Genomic DNA, 8,354 nt, shown 5'->3' on the forward strand with positions numbered 1-8,354 from the left:
TGATGTCTTGTTAGCTCCCAGCGAGAAGTCAGCAGGTCAGCATGGCTGACAACATACCCCCTCTCCAATACCAACTACTGTGGGGCTGAGTACATCTTTGATCCAAGGAGAGCCTCTCTGCGTCTCTTTCTTTTTATATACGATTCCTGCATCTATGGCAACATTTTTTCATCATCCCATCTTTCCATTTATCTTTCCACCGAGGCTGTTGTGGCCAATACTCAAAAGGCATTTATCTCACAACGCCCAACGTGTCGGAAACAAAACACGAATGTCAGAGTGAAATGATCTGTCCAATGGTCATAAACCACATAATTTAGGTGCTTAACTCCAAAACTGATATCAGCAACCTCAGTCGAAGAGGCTGAGGACACATTCTGTTTTTTGGCACAGATCCTCCGAGTCCAACCAGCTCCAATCCATCCCCTCCTCCGTTGGGCCAAAGTTGATACAGAGCCATCAATTCCATTAAGCACTGGCCTGATACACAAAACTAAAGCTCCCCTTTAGAACAGGTCTCTGAACTCGATAAGAGTTGGCCAGGAAATAGACTGAGTTGTAATTCATGATATGTCACGTCTCAAAGTTTCCCTGCCCACCTTCTCCCAATAGATAACTCCAGACAGTTCTACTTTGTGACTTAATTACAGAATGTGGCCTAAGATAAAGTCATCTTTTACAGGGGGGATTTAGTTTGTCCTAGACTGAAGCACAAAAATAGAAGGTCTGAGCAAATACTTAATGTCCCTATTGATTTCTGCAAATTGTCGTAATAAAAAATACACGGGATTTTCAAGGTTTCTCATCCACTGTTTTTATAAAGGATTTGTCTCAAAGTAGCACACTGAGCCAATTCTCTGTCTCAAATAGTGTTGGTTATGTGAAGAACAGCGTATCTAATACAATCCAGACAGCCTGTTTGCCAACTTGCAGATGCCCTCCTGTAAGTACACTTGTGTTTTGCATCGCAACAAATGTGGAACAGCGTACAATGCTGGCAGACAAAGGCCTGCAGCAGGTTGGCTACTAAAATGTTTTATGATAAAGTTTCAGAAACCTTTTGCATTTCTAAAATCAAAAGAATATTCCCTCTCAGTGTAAATTAGATCAAGATAATGCTGATGACAATCAGGTATTTGCTAACACTCGCTGATCAGCAGTTCATACAAATATACACAAAACTACAGTTGAGGCTTTAACAACATAGCAATAACCTTCAGCTCCCTTTCAGTAGTGTAGTAGAGGAGTTCAAGGTCACCTGACCCAGAGAAGTTCTGCTCTACTGGGATTCTGTGATAGCAAGTTCTCCTCCTTAGGTCAGAACAGGAAGGTAGTGTTGTGCCCAGGAGGATAGGTCAAGGCTGAGGAATAGCATCCTGATGAGCAGTGGATGGGCTGGGCTTGAGAGCAGTTCAATACTGTGTTACTGTAAAAAGAATTCTCAGAAAGCAGGATGGGGGGGGGGGGGGGACTCGGTACAGCAGACTGATGGAGATCTTTAACATGAACGCCTGTAGCAAATTTCAGTGCGGTTTATCCAATTGTTGAGATATTTCACACAAATCAAACCCATGTGGCAGTAGAGGTGAGGTCAGGGATTTATCCTTTGGCAGCAGTGAATATCTGTGGAGTCTAGAATAACAGTTATATGGACGAGGAGAAATACAGAAGTCCCTGCACATTGATCAAAATCAACTTACTTCAGGTAGATATGAACTGTCAGCAACATTAGAGTCAGCCAAGAAAATGTGTCAAGATTACTAAGAACTTTCAGAGTTTAAACCAACAGTTGCCACAAACAGACAATTAAAGGAGTCATATTATATTCATATTCAGTACCATAATTTTGATCTGGGTTATTTCCCTAAAAAGTTTACATGCGCCAATATTCAATAGACACAATACTTTCCTCATACTGCCAATTGCTGCAGCCCCTCTTTTCAGCCACCGTCTGAAATGCTCTGTTTTAGCTCCTGTCTCTTTAAGGCTCCCCTCTCAGTAAAGCCCAGTCTGCTCTGATTGGACAGCTGTTGTCATTAGCCAAATGCTTCAGTGCATGTAGGAAATGTCATTTTGTCAGGGCTGTGCCAGTCTAGCCTTTCAGTGTGCATTATGTAAATGTAGGGCCCAAAGCCCACATTACCATTGAGTCTGGGCTTTTTACTTTGCGGACCTTCTACATACAAACAAAACCTATATAACATACAGGAGGAAAGGGAAAACTGAAAAGACATAATATGTGTCCTTTAAAATTCATTCAAGTCAAAGTGTACATGTAAAATAAAATGTGTTTCTTCAGCAATCCTCATTTTACTATAGTGGATAAAGAAATAAAATCAATCAGGGTACACTTTAGGCTCGAGGCAGAGAAAATAAAAGTACCAAATGCCCAAAATTACTGAAATCACACTGCTTCCTACTTTAAACTTGAACAAGCATGTCACTTTGCAATATCCTTCCATTTCCTGTTCTTTTATCTAAGAAGTCACAAACCTGCAATGAATGTGAGGGAATCATTAGGAATAACATTTCATTTCAGAGTACATACACAAGCTGAAATGTTTTCCGCTCGGTTCTTGAATATATTCATCTGAAAGAACAAGAATCTTTACAAGTAACTGGTGGGAGAGATCACTAAGAAAGACTCAGTAACACCGGCCAGTACAGTACACAGTGCACAGGAGGTTGATCACACTGTAACAAGTACATGACATTACAAGAGGCTGACGAAACAGAAAATAACCTCTTTTCTCTTCTATTCAACAAATACAAACACTTTCCTGTTTTGTTATGGCAGGGCCGCAGTCCAAAGAACTGATTGTTGTCTACTTGAATACTCAGGGAGTTAAGAACTTTAGAGGGGAAATGCTGGTGTTTATGTGTTGTTATGTTTCAAGGTTTGCTGTCAATAGATGCACTCAGAGGAGAGAGAGAGAGAGAACAGGTTGAAGCTGGATGTGGAACACAGTGTTCCCAGCACACAGCACAGAAGTGCATTTGATATTCTCGCTGTTGGAACTTGTGTACAGATTGGTCTGTTGAATAGACAAAATGTACTGCTGCAGAATTTAAATTTAAAATGATGTTCAGCTTTTTAAACTTACCCCACAACATGGAGCCATTGCTTTATTTATCTACTCTGAAATGCAAAAGGAGTAACCCCAGTTAGCTGTATGCTATTTCTTTATTTCTGAAACATGATATTTATGCATGCGCTTTCCAGGAAAGCTCACAAAAAGTTCGGATGTTGCTATTATGTTTTGAAAGGTCAAAAAATTCAAGTACAAAAACGAAAGTGTCTGCTTCCAGTGGCTCATTATATCAGTAATTATGCCAGTAAACAGATTCACACTTGGATGAAAATGGACAGCAACGAAACTGTGTCCAAGTTCACCAAATGTTTTCCCTCACCAGCTTCATCTTGCATTTTTAGTTGTGGGTCAGACACACTTTCCCAGGCCGCCTTTTGCAGATGGTGATTAAATCTTTAATTGTCAAGGGGAGGTGGGACTGTGGAGTGCGAGGAAAAACTGGCAAACAGATTTTTAATTATGGCCCACTAAATTAAGATACCCAGATTCGGTCCCCTATCTCCGGCTGATCTATTCCTCTTCTCCCTCTCCCCCACTCGAATGCCCCATGGCTCTGATTGTATTACTCATTCAGAGAGATCATCAGTCATTTCCAGTCACTGTACAACATGGCCACATATCATAACGGCCCAGGAACGAGAGAGGGAGGGGCAGCGAGAGAGATACAGAGTGAGGGAAATTGGAAATGGCCAAGAAAGAGCAAATATTAAATTCATACCAGGGGATACCTCCTCTGTTGCATCTTGCAAAAGCTCTTGGTTAGATGAGGAGAGTCTTCCAAGAATTACCACGGCTGTGTTTAGCTGAACAATTACACTACAAACAAGACCATGTAAAGTAGACGTAGCACATTTGTTAAGACAATTGTAATTGAATGTTGAGCAAACACTTAGGTCTAGGGCTCATTTATCACTTATTATGGAAAAGAAAAAAGAGTTATTTTAATTCTCTGAACAATGTGCGTTATTTGTTTGAACGTCCATGGCTGCAAAAGTGAGAACTCACTGTGCCTCACTCAACCCCACAGGCTGGATATACAGTAATTACTGAATAGTGTTAAAATATGTGTAAAAATATAATATCCTGAACAGAGTGTTTTCATCATAGACTCTATATAAAGATGTACAACCCATCTTAACTTCCTCTCACTGTGTAAAAACGAAGCCAAAATATCCCAGGTCAGTGCCATCTTGTGCTGGTGATGTCATTTGGAGGCAGGATTTGCACATAAACCCGCTCATCCAGTTAGCCCTCCCAGTTGTCACTCATGATGTTTCACCCCATTTTTATAGTTTAAACTGACTAGAAAAATGAACTTGACAAAAAAATAAATACAGAAAGCATGTTTGAGAAACACATGCATTTTGAATTTTTGGTTTGGCCAATGCCCCATCCACTAACATGGAGGAGGTTGGGTTTAAAACCCACAATGCAACCAGCCACCAGAGGACGATGAAGATAGTTCAGTTTTGTTGTCATCTTTTTATAGTCTTTGCTCCAAACGTGTATATGGTAATGTGTGTGTGAGTTTGCACGGCAAGTCTGGAGATGCACATACACATTCACTTATTTCATAAATGGCAGCAACACAGAGACCACAGAAGTGCAGTATTTAAACTCAAATATAATAATGTTAATCAGTCAACCCTTAGAACTCAAAATCATTTTTCTGAAGAGCAAAAAACAACCATCCTCACATTTATTTAAAAAGAAAAGCCTCTTTGAAAAAGGCATTAGCAACAGGCACCACTTCTAGTTTGAAATCTACAATTTTATGTCTACACTGTCCTATTTTTAAAATGGATTTCTCTTTATTTTATTTTACATGATGTGAATGAAGTTGAATTCCTCGTAAAAACTACATTTGTGAAGCTGGATGGCATCATTATTGCTTGATCTATTTACAATAAACAGAATACTTGTTCACTCATTTTATGACACCCACCTAGAAGTGCAGACAAACAAAATCCACCATTTTGCTCTCAGCTGTCACAGAGGCGGCAGAATACGAGAGGAATAAAATGTTTTAAACAGACAGAGTGAAGACAGGCCGCTGCAGAGTTAGGGCCATCAGCGTGGTCATTAAGCAGACTGTAATGGGCCATGATAGAGGCTCTTCTGCTCTGGTGCCGGGTCGGCGGACCTGCAGATCGCGCCGCCATTATCGGCCGACGGATCGCACCATTATGCCCTTGATGGAGGAAAACTCTGGATGTGGCTGGAGGAGACAGAAAATGGTCCTGGTGGTACGTCTGCAAATCAAGCAGGTGTGAGAGAGGGCACATTCATGTGCATGTGCAGTAACACACTTTTACATGAATCATGTCGACATCCTCTTTATGGAGTTTTGTATCTTCATATGCATTTAGTGAAATGTTGTCAGGATCACACGCCACATATAATTTTGTTATTGTCTGAGAAAGTTATTTTTATTTATTGAAGTGGTGGCTTCTGGCTCCAGCCCATCCTCTCTACAGTTTCATACCTTTGTGTGTGAATTCACTTCCCTTTTTTTCTCCTTATTATTATAATTCATATGGCAATGCTAAAGGTCACGGACATCTGCATGCAGCCTGGAAAAGTTGAACGTGAGGGATCGCGGGAGGGGAACGAAACAAAGATGGTGAGTGAGAGGATGACAGAAATGCATTCACCGCTACACAAGCTAATCACAGTAAATGTCAGCCCAGCCACTCACTTCTGCCATTCCTCCCTTATTTATTTCATTTCCTGCCACACATTTGTCTGTCCGGATGACTTCCTGACAAAATGAAATGCGTCTCTCTTCATTCGTCTACATGACTAATGAGGCAGCCTTCTTAAGACGCCAAGGAATAAAAAATAATAATACAAAATAAAAAAAAAATCGGTGAAACAAGATTGACTCGGGGAAAGAAAATAAACCAGCAACCCTGAGCTGCGGTCTTCTTGTATTCTGGCGTGCTCCATCTGCTCATTATTTCTTTGCCCTAACCAGCATGTGTTGGGTTTCTACTGAAATACCGTGTCCTAGGAAGGAGCATACATGGGTTTTCATGTTTTATAGAAATCAAATGAATACAGAGCACTTTCTTCAGTGACATTCAGACACTGATATTTTCTGTAGGCACAGCTTGAAAAAAACTCTATCCAAAAACTTCAATACACCCGCCCACCCGTCCCCCTCCGCGTCCCTTGAACTTATCTCGTGTCCAAGTTTTTGATGGCCAAGCATGTAGCCAGCAGACATCGCGGCACTCATTAATCTTAGAGTGACTGTCCTGGTGGGAGTTGGGGAATTGTAGCCTGTTATGTATCTCTCTACATCTTACTGAGTGCTCAGTCCCGCTGCCAGCAGTGGTCCGAGGCAGTGAAGAGGAGCAGGAGGAGGAGGCCCGTCTCAGTAGAGAGGAGGGATGTGGGCAGCGTAAACCCACGGTGGCTGTAAAACAACAATCGTGCCGTGCGGCAGTTAGCCAGACAAACAGCGCTTAGAGTTACACTCGCTCAGCTGGTTTTCCAAACTCATGTTCAAGACTCATGGGGGGGGGGGTTAATTAAAAAAATTGGAGTATCAAAACGTGGTTGATTTCAATGTTGGAGATTACTCCTTTCATCCTCCCTTCCCTCGTGCAATCTGCTTCATCTGTTCTCCTCTATGTTTCTCATTGGGTTTTCACAATGTGCACGCAAAATGTTGTTTCTGCCGGCCAACCAATCAGAGCAGGGGGTGTGGACATGCAGCAAATCGTGGTCATTTGGCCAACTCTTCAGCTGGAAGGCAACAGGAAGGAAGTTACTGTTGCAAATATTCAAAGCCACAAAAAAACCTTCCAACTTCATAGACAAGACAAGATAAAGACAAAATATGCAACAAACAGGGATCTTAATGTTAATGTTAAAACCTACAAAATGTAAATAATTGAAAATATTTTCCATAACCTTTAACCTGCAACCCTTATTTCAGGCTTCCCATAGATGTAAATATACATTTAATTTGAAATAAATAAAACAAAACACTCAATATTATTTTCACAAATTTGCACTCGTCGTATAGAAACATTTATCATGCATGTTTCTTTCAGTATTCAGTCACAGTGTTTGATTTGTGCGTCACCAGCAGAGACACTCAAAGGTGAGACAGCACAGTCCCACCATGCTCTGGTTTTGTGACCTTTCAGTCCGTTGCATCGATTACCTCACAAACCTTACAAACGCACATTGCTGCGTGCAGGTATTGTACGCATGCACTCCTATATACATTCTTAACACAAAATGATTAATGATTAGGCCTGGGTGGGTTCACTCCGCTCACATGAACTCTTGTAGGGATGCAATGTTTGCAGAAAAAAAACAGCCTGTGTTGTACTCAAAATGTTCGGCTTGCTGCAGAGTTACACATGGCAGAATAACCCGCAGTCTGATTTTAACATTTTTTGACGTCAGTGGGCAACAAATTATAGAAAACACGTTCGGCTTATGCATGGGTTAGCAAATGTTCCACATGAACACAAATCTTTCACTCTGCTAAAGGAGGAGTCTAAATAATGAGCAACTGAGCAAATGACTGTCATATAAGAATCACTTGTTATGAAGAATCCATTTTGACAGACGTCTATCCAGAAATCACATGGCCAGACATCCCATGCGACCCCGGGGTAGTAACTTTGTCCCTCTGGCTCAGGCTATACTGTTTGCTTCACCTGTGTGTGACGGTTAGGCAGCTATCATGAGACGCTATCTGAGGGGCAGGTCGAGCTTCATGTTTTTGTGTTGGAAGAATGAATGTCTTTGCAATGACTTTGTGTTTTCCCAAAAGGAAAATAAAGCCAAGTTAAGTAGCTTCCCTGCTGATGCATTGCTTTGACCCTTGGAAGTGAGCACACCGTGTGTACTGTGTGCCATATTGCTCATGAAGCGCAATTTGAACTTAACTAGGAATAGAGTAATTAAGAATTAAGACCACTTACACTTAAAGGTAAATACAGATGTTGAGAAATCCAAAGCAGCCTGCTGTGAAAGGCCCACAGTCCGTAAGTGAACCTTCGGAGAGTCTCATCGAGGAAGCCATTAACTGAGCTATGATGCTTGTCACCCTGCATTTGATCAATGCCTGGATTTTAAAGCCTCTTTTAAAATGTCACATCTACTTAATATCACATTATTCACCGGATAGAGTCCAGGCCTTTAAGGTTTTTCATGCCGTCTAAAGCGGTGGCCTATTCCCTCTCTTGTGGAAAATCTGCAGGCAAATGTCACCTGAATGGTAATTTGTATATTGAG

This window comes from Paralichthys olivaceus, chromosome 20 (assembly GCF_024713975.1).
Source record: "Paralichthys olivaceus isolate ysfri-2021 chromosome 20, ASM2471397v2, whole genome shotgun sequence".
NCBI lineage: Eukaryota > Metazoa > Chordata > Actinopteri > Pleuronectiformes > Paralichthyidae > Paralichthys > Paralichthys olivaceus.